The sequence below is a fragment of the Amphibalanus amphitrite genome, unplaced genomic scaffold (assembly GCF_019059575.1).
Source record: "Amphibalanus amphitrite isolate SeventyFive unplaced genomic scaffold, NRLGWU_Aamphi_draft 000269F_arrow, whole genome shotgun sequence".
Lineage (NCBI taxonomy): Eukaryota > Metazoa > Arthropoda > Thecostraca > Balanomorpha > Balanidae > Amphibalanus > Amphibalanus amphitrite.
Window position 1 is genome coordinate 275,349 of NW_024881764.1, and position 15,047 is coordinate 290,395.

The 15,047-nt window shown below is 46.0% G+C and overlaps 1 long non-coding RNA gene across 1 annotated transcript; it reads left to right on the top strand.

The window, feature by feature from the left end:
- Window positions 1-13,590: 13,590 nt before the first annotated feature.
- On the top strand, window positions 13,591-14,449 carry LOC122386980. The gene is made up of 2 exons (XR_006257469.1): window positions 13,591-13,723; window positions 14,148-14,449. It is a non-coding gene; the product is annotated as an uncharacterized LOC122386980 (long non-coding RNA).
- The last annotated feature ends 598 nt before the right edge of the window (window positions 14,450-15,047 follow it).

The window sequence follows — 15,047 nt, forward strand, 5'->3', positions numbered from 1 at the left end:
AAGCGGCCTTTTCCGTTAGGACGCCGAGCGACGGAGTGCGCGCAGCATTTTTTTTTTTTATTTACCGGTTGAAACCCGCGCACAGTAGGCGATTTCACTATCCTAGCACTTCATGAGCTATATCTTAAGTTAGACTCAAAACCAGTCATCCTTAAACCCCTTATTTTGTGCCTAGTTTCATTGCGCTTCAACTGATATAAGTGTTTGCATCAGAAGTAATCAGGTTTTCTTTGCAACGTGCAAGAGAGCGAGCAATGCCTTTTCCCCATAGGCTTAACACAGGACAGAAGAGGCTTAACAAAAACATATACAGTGTTGTCTGTGTTATGACTTACTTCTCAACTAGCGTCAGTTACGGATGAACCACTTGATCGCAAACCACGGGTGCTGGTTTTGCAAAGAAAACATTGTTGCAAACATAGAGATCTCTGTGGTTGCAAAGGCGCTTTCAGACTGGTTTGTTTGGGGGAAAATAGTACCAACAGACTACCACGTTTCAGGAGATCGCAAGTTATCGTGTTTTAGGAAGAAGGTAATTATCGGTGAAATGAAAATGGTTTAGCGCTGAAATTGCATGTAAGCAAAGCTAAGATGCAATTGCAAAGCAAAAAGGAGGAGACCATGACTTGCGAAAAATTGTGGTTGTTTGAACGTTCCGATCACATGTTCTACAAATAAATAGCTTTAGCTAGTGCCTAGTATCGTGTCTACCTACAACGTAACCAGGGTTGTGCTTGACTCATGAGTCGAGTCAGAGATTTGACTCAACTCTGACTCAGATTAGTCAGGTTTGAGTTAGAGTTGCAAAATTTCCCTACCGCACTACCGGCATGCCGGTAATTTTTCACTACCGCAGGTTTTTTCGTGGTATTTGGCATATCCTGCCGGTAGCATGCCGGTATTTTGATCTTGCACCAAAAAAAAAAATATCAGCATATGATTCAAACTTTGGACACTAAGAGGCTATTGATTTATTGAATTGTAATAACAGCAATCTTAGCCACTGCAAAATACATTTTGTGGTGGAAGTTCCATTGCTAAGGGTAATTGTACATATGAACCTCAGCATTTCACAGGTTTGGCTCTAATAAGAATAGTCAAGAATCTACTGTGGTCTATCAAAGGATAAGGAAGAATACTCATTCATGTTGCAAAAGCACAACTAATTAGTAAGTCTAATGGTAGATAATAGGTATAATACAATAAAATGAATTAATGTTAATGGCAACATTCCCTAGGCAAAAGGCAGAATCAAAACACAAAACACATTGTTTGGAAACTGGCCTTGAGTCGTGAGATGTGGTCTGAGATACTCTACAAAGAATTTGGCACTGAAAATCCAGCTGAAAAGGCAGGTATTAGGAAGCCCTGAGCCTAACTTCGGTCCCAAAATGAAATGAAAATGAATCAAACTGGCATTTTGTCTTATCTTTACAAGAATGACACAACATGCAGACCAAATGAATACAAAGTGGCGCTATATGATCAGCTGATCAAGCAACCAAGGATTGACTTTTAAGATCCTCTGTCCCCTAAAAAAAGGATGTAAGCTGATGACATAATATTTATTCATATGCCCTTTTGGTTAAATTACTCAAGAGAAGTGGATTTTCTTGCAGTGAATAACACTTACAGTGTTGATTTTATTGGATTTTAATATCGTGTTGGATGATTTTTATAAAAAAAAAAAATCATTCACGAGGCAGTAGTTTGCAGTCCTAAAACTTTTTTGCAGTGTTTTAATCAGCTGGTTAAAAACTGTGTTATGGCGCATCTGTTTCGATCCTTTATAACCTTGTGTTTGTTCCCGCGTTTGAGATGGGAGAGGATATTATTTCGTTTTTATACATATTATTTGGTGACTTCTCAGGACAAGTGAGTTATTAACACATATTTTTACATGATTCGTATCTTACTCAGGAGCCAACAAGCCATGGCGGATAGGAAAAAGCAGATGTTGATCTCGCTTCCTCAGTTAGGAACATGGCCAAATCTGTAGTTTTTTATATTGTGATTTATGACTAGCTATAGTTCATTTTAGGGCAATGTGGAAAATAAGAACGCTTGTGGTAAATGTGCGACCCTGCTCACTGTGCAGTCTTCAGGAACACATTTCAGTAATTCAAGTTCTTTTTGACCTTGCTTTTTTGATGAATGTGTGTAGGCTTTTTGTAGGCAATACCTCTTTGATTACAGGTGATATTTTAACAGCTGTAAACTGGAATTGAGTTTCAAAATTGTGGTATTTGTGGGGCCAACTCAGCCAAAATCAGGCTGCTGGAGTTTTGGTTGGACAATGGGTGGCATGCTGGGTGGGGCGGTAACTGAAATTGCCAAAATGTGGCATCTCATGTAGGGGTAAGCCAGAATCAAGAATGCAGGTTTTTTAGTATGCCGGTAATTTGGCGGTTTTTTGCTTGGGGCGTGGTAGCATGCCGGTATCCCAGAAAATTTTTGTGGGGCGGGGCGGTGCCGGTAGCATCCCATAGGGAAAACTTTGCAACTCTAGTTTGAGTCGAGTCGGATAAAATGTTGAGATGTTGAGTTGAGTCAGAGTTGAGTCAGTAAAATAACTTTTGACATTGAGTTGAGTCAAAAACATTTAGGAACATGAGTCAGCTGACTCATCTTTCTAGAAACAATACATAAGCTTTTCATTCTCCCCCCGCTTAACAACTTAGGCCTGGCCCTGCTGCCGGATTTTTTTTCATCCCCCCCCCCCCGCTCAACAACTTTTTTATCTGAGTCAATTTTGAGTCAACACACTTGACTCAACAAAAAAATTTGAGTCAAGTTTGAGTCAACTCATATTTTCATTGAGCCGCTTAAGTCATGAGTCGAGTCAAGGGAAAAAATCAGCTCCTTGTTTGAGTCAGAGTTGAGTCAGGGCTTTCTGAAGTTGAATGATGAGTCGAGTCGGCAATTTTTTTTTTAGTCGAGCACAACCCTGAACGTAACGCTTATGTTTGGTGGTTGGGATTCAAAGTTGCGAAATGAATATACGCTAACGGAGTTAAAGGAAGGAGTAGGAATTTCGTTTTCCGTTTGGCCTCTAAATGAGTTAGAACTTCGGTGCCACTTGGGCATGCTGCTCTCCCCGAACGGAAGCCATTTCTACCTACCCGATTGTAAGTTTTTTAGGTCAGAGTTCCCAGGTCACGAAAATGGTCGAAGGAGGTCAAATTGCATACCATTTGATTCGGCAGATCTTCCTGAGTTCATTAGTGGCTTGCCTGAATCGCTAGCTTAATTTGTTGGGGAGTTATGGACCAAAAACTATAATGACCAGATCATAGTGACGTCATAAATGACGTCACGCAAGTTCAACAATGCAAAAGTAAAGCATCGGACCTTGCAACAGTAAAGCTTGAACTAGTTTGATATCGTTCCCGGCGCCAAAATAGCAGCGTTCATTTTACAACATTGACTCACAATGGTGAGGTCATGTGATCGACCTGACCTCATGTGACCTTTAGGGAAAATCCGAGACATACAAACTGTGAATCCTCTGGAGGATACTAGGTTCTGTAAGTTTCATCTCCATGTGAAAGCTGCTCTGGCATTGAGGGCTTTGCGAAATTGCGACATCTGAGGATCGTGCAGAGGTTCACTTATGACGTCATTGGTCCGTGAACTGACCTGACCTAAAAATGTAGTTGGTGTCACAAGATTCGACTTGAATCAAAGGTCAGGTATGCCAAGTTTCAGCTTTCTATCGCTGGTGAGTTCGGAGCTGTCGCGAACGGAATCTTCGGTTGGGCGGCGGTACTTCGCTCTCCCCTCGGCCCTGCCCCCACCTTATACGGTAAGGGTTGAGCAAAACGCCCATAACTCCGTGAATCGCAAAAAGTCGCAGACAATTTTAACAGGGTATTGAGAACAAACATTAGGCTACTAAGTAATGGTGTTTTTGTGGCCGGATCTCGCGGACAGTAAAACATGCGCATTGCCAAACGTTGTACACAGTCTTGAACTGATGCAGTCAAAAAGGTGTAATGCAAAATATTATAAAAAATATAGAGAAGCTTCAAAAGTTGAAAGTATGGCATGCATATTACTTCGCAAGGAATGAGGTTTCAATCAAAATTAGAGTTTTCAATATATTCAACTTTTGTCTTGATTTACAGCTCTAAATATAACTAGGATCAAATCACGACCAGGCACCAGAGCTCAGCCTCTCCAAAAAAGGTCGTGTTTGGACGTGTGTGGTTTGAAAGTGTTTGGCTTGATGTTACAAATGTGAGGCCACATCGACGCGGCTCCCAGCCACACAGGCCTGAATCATGTGGGCTCATCTATGTGCCCGGTATTCTGACACGTATCGGCGCGGCAATGCAACATGCATGAATCATGCTGACACAGCTAGATTCGTTGTTTGTCAAGTATGCCTGAACTATATCTACGCGGCCCCCAGCCACACACGCCCGAATCATGTGCGCTTCCCTACACCGGTTCTCTGATCCGTATCGGTACGGAAATTCAGCATGCATGATCATGTTGACACAGCTAAATTCGTTGTTCGTCTGGCATGCCTGAACCATATCTACGTGGCTCCCAGCCACACACGCTTGAATCATGTGGGCTCACATATGCCGGTTCTTTGACCCGTATCGATGAGGCGATTCAACATGCATGAATCATGTTGACAGTTAAATCCACGTCGTGCGTCAGGTACGTCTAAACCATATCGACGCAGCTCCCCGCCAAACATGCCTGAATCATGCGGGCCCATTTATGCGCCCGGTATTCTAACACGCATCGGTGTGGCGATTCAACATGCATGAATCATGTTGACACAGTTAAATCCGTTGTGCGTCAGGTATGCATGAACCATATCGACGCGGCCCCAGCCACACATGCCTGAATCATGTGGGCTCATTTAGGCGCTCGGTACGCCTGACCAGTAGCGGTGCGGCAATTCAACATGCCATCATTTTTTTCGGGCCCCTGAAGCGCTAGAATGCATGGATCGCCTACAGTGCCGCGGAGAGGAGAGTGATAGCTTTAGCGGCGGCTAACGCCACCATGGGTCGACCAAGAAGGAACACCGGTGACCCAGCTAACAATTTGCCGTTGTTACAACGTCGTTTAAACGTTGTCAAATGGTTACCACAACGTCCCGATTTATCGTTGTGACAACGTAATTTTGTAGACTCCAGACAACGGCGTGACAACGTCATCCGACCATGCATTTGAATGTCATCACAACGTTTCTGTAACGTGGCCGTGACGTCCCAAAACTGTTCTTACAACGTCCCGCCAACGTTATGAAATGTTTTCTGTAACGTACCAACAGTGTTTCTGGAACGTTGTCACCACGTTTCCGCAACGTGACTACAAGCCCGACAAGGAGTATAGAACGCTTTGGCAACGTCTCTGCGACGTTTTTATCACGTGCGCACCACGTTGTCGCTACTTCGCATTGCCGTCCCTGCGACCCTGAGTAAACGTCCTAAACATTTTCGGAACGCCCTCTCAACGTGTTCGCAACATACTCAGAATGTGTTTCCGACGCTCTCTTCCCGTTCTCTAGACTTGTAAAAAAGGCATGTAAGAAGTGTATATTTCAATACATCATACAGGTCAATTTACAACAAACAAACAAAACGACGGCGGCGGCATCGGTTATGGGGCATGGGGCCCAGGGGCGCCCCCATGGGGGCGTGGGACGGAATTGGGTTCTACCGGCTCTGACGCTAGCCGCTAGCACGCCAGAACTGGTGGAAGTTCACTTCTTTACTAACCCTCGCTGGGAGGATCACTCGGCGGACCGTTAGGCACCGGCTCATTTGCGGCCTCGATGTCCTTAGGCAGCTGGCAGTGCCTGACTAGACGGTCTGCGCACCCCCCGTTCCGGTCGCAGCTTCCGGACAGCCACTTCGCTACCGCATTGCCGACAGTAGGCCTGCCGCAAGGCGCGCTGACGAGTTGCAGGACGTCTGCGGGAAGACATGAGGGAAAATCAGACATTCAATTCATGAAAAAATCACAAAAATACCTGCACCACTTTCCGTAACAGTGCGACAGGCTAGATCAAACTGAAACATGTCAACACCTTAGAGGCTAGAGCTACAATGAACTATAGCCTAGACCGCACGATATTACAAGGCACAATCTTGCAAATGCTACTCGTAAATGGTACTTTGACTTACCAGTCAAAACAACAATCGCATCAAACGCAGACAACTGGCGCTATCTTTCATCTTCCAGCTATCTCAGCCGCGCCTGCCGCCGGCCCTCACTGCTCGCTCGCGCCGCGTAGACCGCGGCTCGGCCGGCTGGCTCTGAACGCCGGCCGGTGACACTGACGTCACGGCCCCTCAGGAGAGGTCAGGGCGCGAGCCACCGTTCGCCTGAGTGGCGGCCCGCGTGGCTTGCTGGCAGCCGCGGATAACAGCCGCGTTTACATAGGGATAGTTGCAAGCCTCTAGCTCCGCCTGTGATGTTGCAAAACATGCCAATGACGCTTTGCAATTTACACATGTTATATATATATATATATATATATATATATATATATATATATATGTTACGGGCAAAGTGCGAAGTTGGGCAATTCGCGAATTGCCTAGGCCATTCGCGAACTGCCGGCAATTCGCGAATGGCCTAGGCATTTTGCACATTGCCGGCAATTCGCGAATGGCCTAGGCAATTCGCGAATTGCCTGGTGGTGATAGAACATTTTTGAAACGAAAATTCGTAATAGCGCTGCTGAAATGAACATTTCTTCACGTCTACGGTGCCGGTTTTGGTGCCGGTAATAGCTTTGGAGAAAAAGTTGCATCTCTACAAGTGGCACCACCTGACCCGACCTCGGTCGGATTTGTCGGCTGGCCGCTCACTCTGTTTTGTGCTGGATCGCAGGAGGGTCGCTGGTCGCTGTGTGCAGAGGTCAGGTAAGTGGTCCAACGACTGTCTGTGTGGATGTGTTCGTGCAGGGTTGTTTAACCCTCTGCCTGTAGGGGTTACTCATATTACTCATTTATATTGTAGGTTATTTTTAAATGAAGTTACTCCTTTATATTGTAATTGTGTTCATACTTATACCAGTAAGACGTCATGGATGGCGAGGAACGAGCGAGGTGAATTTAACATGCAAACCATATGGCAAAATTTATATTCCCCACGTGCGCATTAGTGGTGAGGCACCTCTTTCGTGACAATTGGAAGTCACTGAGACGGTGGGTTTCTAACCACATACCAAATTTGAGCCCGATCGGTCAAGCCGTTACCGAGTTACAGACGCCAAAAGCGTAGGAACCATGGGTGCAGTGGGTGCAGCTGCACCCACAATAATTTGGCAGTGGGTGCAGGCAATGTATTCTGCACCCACAATAATCTGGAACAAAAGCCCCTTTTCGCGTCAACACTAACTCCCAATAATCCCATGAGTACCACGAAACTACATAGGATATTTTGCCCTCTGCAAGATGGTCTTCAAAGCTTACACATATATCCGCTCAGGTGGAAGAAGCCATAGCACATGTGATATAACACATACCTTATGATGACCCACTCCAGATGGTTTTAGCCCGTTATTTTAACCAACGCCCCGTTGGAGGTCCAGGATTTCCACACTCGGCAGCAGCTGGGATATTTCGTCACCCGCCACTTGCTGGGGGGGGGGGGGGGGGTAAACGTCCCCAGTCGACAACTCGAGAACCAATAGCCGCAGCGACAAGGGCGAGGCGGCAAACGAAAACTCGTGACAAGACGCTTCCGTTGATGTGAACTTTGACCTCTAGCGCCTAAACGGTTGACCTGAGGTCAAATCTGACGACTTACTTCAGATAGCCCAATTCATTGCGCATCTTACCTTTTTTGCAGATCAAAGCTATCTGTCTTAGTTTGGGCGCGAGACCGGCTAAAGCAAAGCGCTGCACGTTTGACCAAAAAGTGCGAAAATTTTGCATTGATGACGTCATTTGACCTTGAAGATGTTGACCTAGGATCACCAAATTTGCACCACAAAGAGTTCTTATGCGGGCCTACCCACCCCCCAAGTTTCGTGTTTCTAGCATTTCTGGGAGCCGAGATAGCAGGGGGGCAGAATATGCCCCCCCTCGAGGGCGCGTAATTCTCAGACCCTCTCCAGGGGACGTGTTAATGACCTCTGGTGACCTGACCTCTGACCTGAACAAAAAAGTGACCGAAGTGATTTCTTCCTTATTTTTGACGCTCTTCGAACGCCGCCTTTCCGGTATCGCTACGTGGCCCAGGAGCCGAGTTAGAAGGTGTTCAAACACTCCCCCAGCAGGGCGTGGAAATCCAGGACCCCCAGCGGGGCGCGGGTTAAAGATCGTGTTGCATATCAGCCGATCTGTATATCGTCTAGCCGAACAAAACTAAGGTGTTTTAAACTTTACTCTATCATGCCTCTCCCAAAAGTTATTTACGAAAAAGTTAGATACAATTCCCCACCAAAGATGACCTCAGCTGCTAAAAGAGGTGTCACACGTGCCATTTTTCGGTTCTGTTGTGTGTCGTGCTAACTTAGGTATAATTTGGTGTTTGAAATTATTGAGAATGACGTTCGTTCAAAAGAGACACCTTTTAATTTTCTTCCATTGACCTACAAGAGAGGATGCAAAATTGACCTGTCCTTAGGTCATCTGGTCACCGATTTTTGCCGCTTTTTTTGTAAAAAAAAGCGGCGTGAAGCTCACCGTTTTCGTTTGTTTGTTTGTTTCTTATTGATATTCAGGGGAAAATAGGGTGCGGGTTAAAAATGGTAAAGTCGGTATATCACATCCAATTGCCGCTTCCTACCCCCCCCCCCGCTCAACCAGCTATGGCTAGACTCCTGCAATCTGCACCTATGCGCCCACAATGTTCTAGCCGTTTCTACGCCCATGACAGACGCTGCAGTTATTGAAAATCGAAGGTGGAGTGCGCATGTGCGCGCGCGCGGCACAATCTCCCTTCTCACTCTTGTGGAGGGTTAGGCCTATGAGTACCTAGTAGCATGCCAAATTTCAACACTATCGGCGCAGACGTTCCAAGGCTGTAGCATTGTATTTTTTTCGACACCCCTCACTCTGCACGTGCCACGTGCTAAATTTGGTACCCACATGGTTCGGGGTATGCTCCATTCGTGGCAAAGGGATGTAGCTCCCCATCAATGAAAGCCACTTGTCAATCAGACATGTGGTTGCAAAGTTATAAGCTGTCAATTAGCGTCGTTTGGCCGGGTCGGGCTGCTAATACTTACATTTTTCCACTAAACCACAAAGGACTCGCTCGCACTTCGCGCTCGCTCGTAATTATCATTCTTTGTATATTATATAATATTTATCAATATTTTTTAAATTCATAAAGTCAATTTGTTATTGTAATCTTGCATACATCTCTATCTTTCGCAGGTAGACCGTTCGTCGTTTCTGCAAAGATGTCTCAAAAAGAACAGTTCTATAAACTGGTTCACGAAACCAAAATATCTTCAAACTCTGCTTTGATTACCGATGAAAAGTACGAGATTATAAAGGAAGAACTGCAGGGAATCAGCAAAGGCGCAAAACCGTCGGGCACCGCGAAACGCTATCGCATCTGGCAGAAGTACAGGCTAGTCAAGTTCGGATCAATTGAAAAGGTTGTAGATAAGAAAAGTGCAAAAGAAATCGTGCGGGAATCAGATTTGTTTGATGTGATTAATGAACTCCATTCTTTGGCTGGGCATTGCGGAAGAGACAAGACGCTTATGGAAGTTCAAAAGCACTATGCAAGCGTCAGCAGAAAAGTCGTCTGGGCATTCCTCTCAACTTGCCAAACGTGCGAGCAGAAAAAGCCTAGGCCTGGCCAGAAGGTAGTGACTAAGCCTATTCTCAGCAACGACATGAACTCCAGAGCCCAGGTTGATCTAATAGACTGGACGAGTGAAAGCTCAAAGGGATCCAGATACATTTTAACATATCAAGACCACCTAACCAAGTTTGTCGTTTTGCGGCCCTTAAAATCAAAAAGGGCGGAAGAGGTGGTATTTCATCTCATCGACATATTCTGCCTGTTTGGGGCTCCAAACATCTTGCAGGTAAAGTAGCTTTGTCATATTGTATTTTTTTACCGATATATAGGTGAAAGCAATCATGAACGTTCTCTGTTTTTATTTTTTCTCTGTTTTTAAGTGCAAAAACAGTTTATCTCACCCTCATTGAATGTTAAGGGAATTTCATCATTAAGACCCTACATTTTGTCTATGGTCTGCATCTGTACTATACTATCATGTATTACCGGTTGTTTTAATATATTCCATCTCATCAGCAGCAGCAGCCAGCATGCGCTTATTCGTAAAATATGTACGGCTCTCCAAGATATTAGGGTGGGGTTGGCCGCTTCAGTCTTTAGAAAATTACTTGGATATGAGCGAACATGCACTGGTCGTTCTTTTGCGCATTATAGCAGATGCTGGAGTTGATATAACTGACTTGATTAGAAGAAAACCAGAGACATACATAGTTTCAGATTAACCCTCGCACTTGTAGGGGGGTCGGATGACCCCCCCCCCCCCATGGTTTTTCGCGAATAACTCGCGTAAAACGCGGCGGATCGCCGCGAAACTTACAGTACCCTCGCGTTGATCAATCTGACACGTACTGTGGAAATTTCAAGTCGATGTCATGTCAGGTCATCAAGTAATGACGTCATATGTCAGGTCATGTTTGGACGAAATCGGCAGGTTTTGCGATCTGTCGCACGATGGTGCGCGTTCTTGCTTCCCAGCGCATGAGTATGCATTCTATGAGAGTTTATTGGTGTTTATGGATGTCTAGACATCGCATACAGTTGACTCAAGGTCAAGGTCACGCAAGGTCACGCTTGTTAGGAGCATCTTCTAGGTCAATTTAGTCGCTTCAATTAGCTGTTTTTTTTTTGCGAGTTTGAGCGTCAGGATGATTGCTTAGAGGTGAATGGATGTCAGATTCGAGCTCAGCGCCTATGAATACACTATAGTTGACCCGCCATGTGTCAAGGTCATCCGTGGTCATCCGAGGTCATCTGAGGTCACTGACCTAGGATTACCTTTGATGACCTTTTCACCTAAGGTCAAGATTAGGGTAATTTGAACTGTTCTAAGTCACTTTTACAATGATTCGCTCGTGATTCATGAAGGTAACTGCACAACCACTGTGTGAAACATCGCAATAAAAACATGAAAGTAGTTCAGATAAAGGCTAAGATTGCGTTAAAAATTCGTTAAAACAGAAAACCTAAATGTGTTTCAGAGCGACAACGGACGCGAGTTTCGCAACAAAGTAATAAAGCAGTGCACAGCCATGTGGCCATCGCTCCAGCTCGTTCGTGGACGACCTCGCCATTCGCAGTCCCAGGTGAGCGATTGATAGGTATAAGCCAGATTGGCTATTCACCAATATACGAATTTAGATTTGGTATAGAATTAGCTTGTTGTTCCTACATGGATTTTTGAAGTCTTTAAAATAGATATTCATATTGAATTGATCGTGTGCATGTTTGTGCTGGGGTTTATGGACGGACGCTAAAGCGCAAATAGGCTATCAAGCGCCCTTATTTGATTGCTCAAAAAGTGACTATTCAATATCAATGCCTGCGCAAATAAATAGAAGTGGAAAGAACATGAATAAATAAATCGAGAGTTAAAAGAGGTCAATGCAAACTGTACCATGTAATATTCGCCGCCATGTGCATGCTTGACTTTCTCATGTACGGATATAGTAATATTTATTTCCGCCCGGGGCTGGGAAAATGCATTTTATTTACCAAGGTTTTTTTGCGGAAGTACCGAGTGCCGGCAGGCACGAGGTCTGTAGCAAAAAATTCGAGGTGAATAAATTAAGCATTTTCCCAGCCCAAAGGGTGGGAAGATAGTTACTACATGCCGTTAATTGCTACTTTCATCTTGAATATTCTCTTAAAAATTGTCTGGGAAAATCAAAATGACCGTGGTCAAGAACCTTTTCCCAAATACCTTAAACATTAGCCGTGAGCGGTCCGGAAGCTTTTCCCAAAATCACGTGCTAATGTTAAAGGGATATCTCGGCATGTGGTAAATTGACACATTTAATGTTTCCAGGGATCTGTCGAAAGGGCGAATCGGCTGGTTCAGGAAAAGCTTCGGTGCTGGCTTGCCGATAACCCGGAAAGTAATTGGCCCGAGGGACTACGCTTTGTTCAGTGGATGATAAACACGCAGGTATATAGCCTTCATCTGTATTAGTTACAAAAAATATCATTTGAAATTTTCCTCATTCGTTTAAAACATATGTTTTGAAGAAAAAAAATATTTCCAATCATTAGCTGTAATTTAAGTCAAAGCGGGAGAAGTGTAAAGTATTAGCTGGTTACGCTTAACTGCACAGTCTCGTATTTTTTGTGTGAACATTCTGTTGTTAATATCTTGAATATGTTCTGACTGTTTCAGAAGAACGACGGGATTGGAACTGCTCCCTACAAAGCGATGTTCGGTGTTGAGCCCCACATGGGCCTGAGGGACACGCAGCTCAGAGGAGCGCCCGCCAGACTGTTGAGGACTGAGCAGGAGCTGGCGGATATGCTGGGACTGGTGGCTGATGGAAGTCGCCAGACGGCCACAGATGCAGGACTGGACAGTCAATCGGGCAGCAGCAGCAGCAGCGACTGGCAGCCGGCTGGCCGCGCCCATGCAGGGAGGAGAAGGAGCGGTCGTGCTGTAGTATGCAGCAGCAGCAGCAGCAGCAGCAGCAGCAGCGACGAGGAGCCAGCTAGCTGCACTCCAGGGAGGAGCGGTCCCACAGTGGCGGTAGCCGGCAGCAGCAGCAGCGACGAGGAGCCAGCTAGCTGCACTCCAGGGAGGAGCGGTCCCACAGTGGCGGTAGCCGGCAGCAGCAGCAGCGACGAGGAGCCAGCTAGCTGCACTCCAGGGAGGAGCGGTCCCACAGTGGCGGTAGCCGGCAGCAGCAGCAGCGACGAGGAGCCAGCTAGCTGCACTCCAGGGAGGAGCGGTCCCACAGTGGCGGTAGCCGGCAGCAGCAGCAGCGACGAGGAGCCAGCTAGCTGCACTCCAGGGAGGAGCGGTCCCACAGTGGCGGTAGCCGGCAGCAGCAGCAGCGACGAGGAGCCAGCTAGCTGCACTCCAGGGAGGAGCGGTCCCACAGTGGCGGTAGCCGGCAGCAGCAGCAGCGACGAGGAGCCAGCTAGCTGCACTCCAGGGAGGAGCGGTCCCACAGTGGCGGTAGCCGGCAGCAGCAGCAGCGACGAGGAGCCAGCTAGCTGCACTCCAGGGAGGAGCGGTCCCACAGTGGCGGTAGCCGGCAGCAGCAGCAGCGACGAGGAGCCAGCTAGCTGCACTCCAGGGAGGAGCGGTCCCACAGTGGCGGTAGCCGGCAGCAACAGCAGCGACGAGGAGCCAGCTAGCTGCACTCCAGGGAGGAGCGGTCCCACAGTGGCGGTAGCCGGCAGCAACAAGGGCATGCAGCAGTCACCGGTAGCTGCACAGCCTGTTAAGCGAACACTAAGAAGCAGGCGCTGCACTCACTGTTATGGGCCGGCACCTGCATCTGACGGCTTTTGCGATCTGTGTTCTCGTGCTAAGAGGGCACTTGAAGAGCGGGAGATCGCCTCGGCATCTCAGAAAAAACAGGCGAATCTCATGCTGGCTCGGACGAGGAAGGCGAAGAAGATTCTATCTGTGGGTCAAAATGTACGCATTGGCATTCCCGACGTGGACAGGGCGAGGACGCAACAGAAAAATGTTATCGGAGTGATATTGGAGGTGAGTCTGGAGTAATTTTCTTTTTGCAGCTGCTTGTACTATTGGTTGCTCTTTCTCGCCACGCTTTCTATTGCTATATTTTCAATTTTTTATTTCGATAACTTTTTACTGTGAATTAAGTATATAATATGATTTTCAATCAATATGAATATTGTTCTCAATGTTGAAACGATTTAATATCTGTAAAAATAGTTGCTTAGTTATTTTTCATCATGATTTCAAGTGTATAAGGCGCTGAAAGGACATTGTCGGTTCAATTAGATTTGATGTCAACAACAAAACGTTTTTAACACAGATCGAAACTGTAGGTGTCTGGCACTGGTCGCAATAATTATAAATCATATCAATATTATCTGCAGTAAATTAATTGCTGATGCTGTAAAAACTTTGTATCGCTCGTTGACATAGATGACCGTGTTCGCAGTGTGTCGGCGAGTCACAGTATATAATTGGCACGACGAAGGGGAAGCTGTCCGGCGTCTACGGCCCAGAAGCAGTACAACCGTGTGCCGGGCACTTCATCTCCTCCTCCGACGTCCCCGACATCTCGATCACACTTAGAGAATGTGCTCGCCTGGTCTCAGGGGGGAAGGGTCAGGGGATGTTTTCCTGCAAGTGCAGGAGGGGTGTATGTAAAGGCCGATGCAAGTGCATCAAGGCGGGCGTTACTTGTATCAGTCGCTGCCATAAAGGCGCTCACTGCAATAATAAATAGTAAGAAAGTCAGACTGTTGTTTGTGATTTGGCATGGTTTTGTTTTTGACGGAAATTATCGAATAGTTTAAAGACCACGTGCTACGGAACTTGATAACTGCGTACACAACCTCTCTTAACCTAAACACTTTCGCGTTATACAGATACCTCATATGATTAAACTTTTGATCCAATAAAATTCAAATGAGTCATAAAAATGTATCTTCGATCGCATTTATTTGCCACCCCGCGCGCCCCACAAAGGACAATCATTTTCGCACGTCTGCACACCCATTTAAATTAGGATACAAGAGGGACGATGGTAAGTACTACACACCAGCCCCCTCCCACTATAAATGGCAACGAGTTCGGAAGGAGAACCTTAGTACTATCAGATTTATTTGAAAATTCCCTTAAATTACAGAACAGCAAGTTTCTGGCCGCCTCAGATAGACTTAGCCATAAGCAAATGTCCTAATGTTAATGAATATACTCATTTTAGCACGGTAGAAAACTTTTGTGATATAGTTACTCACTTTGCCTGGGCAATTCGCGAAATGCCCAATTACGCACTTTGCCTGTGAGCACAAAGTCAGTCCATTCGCGAATTGCCTAGGCCAAGTGAAAAACC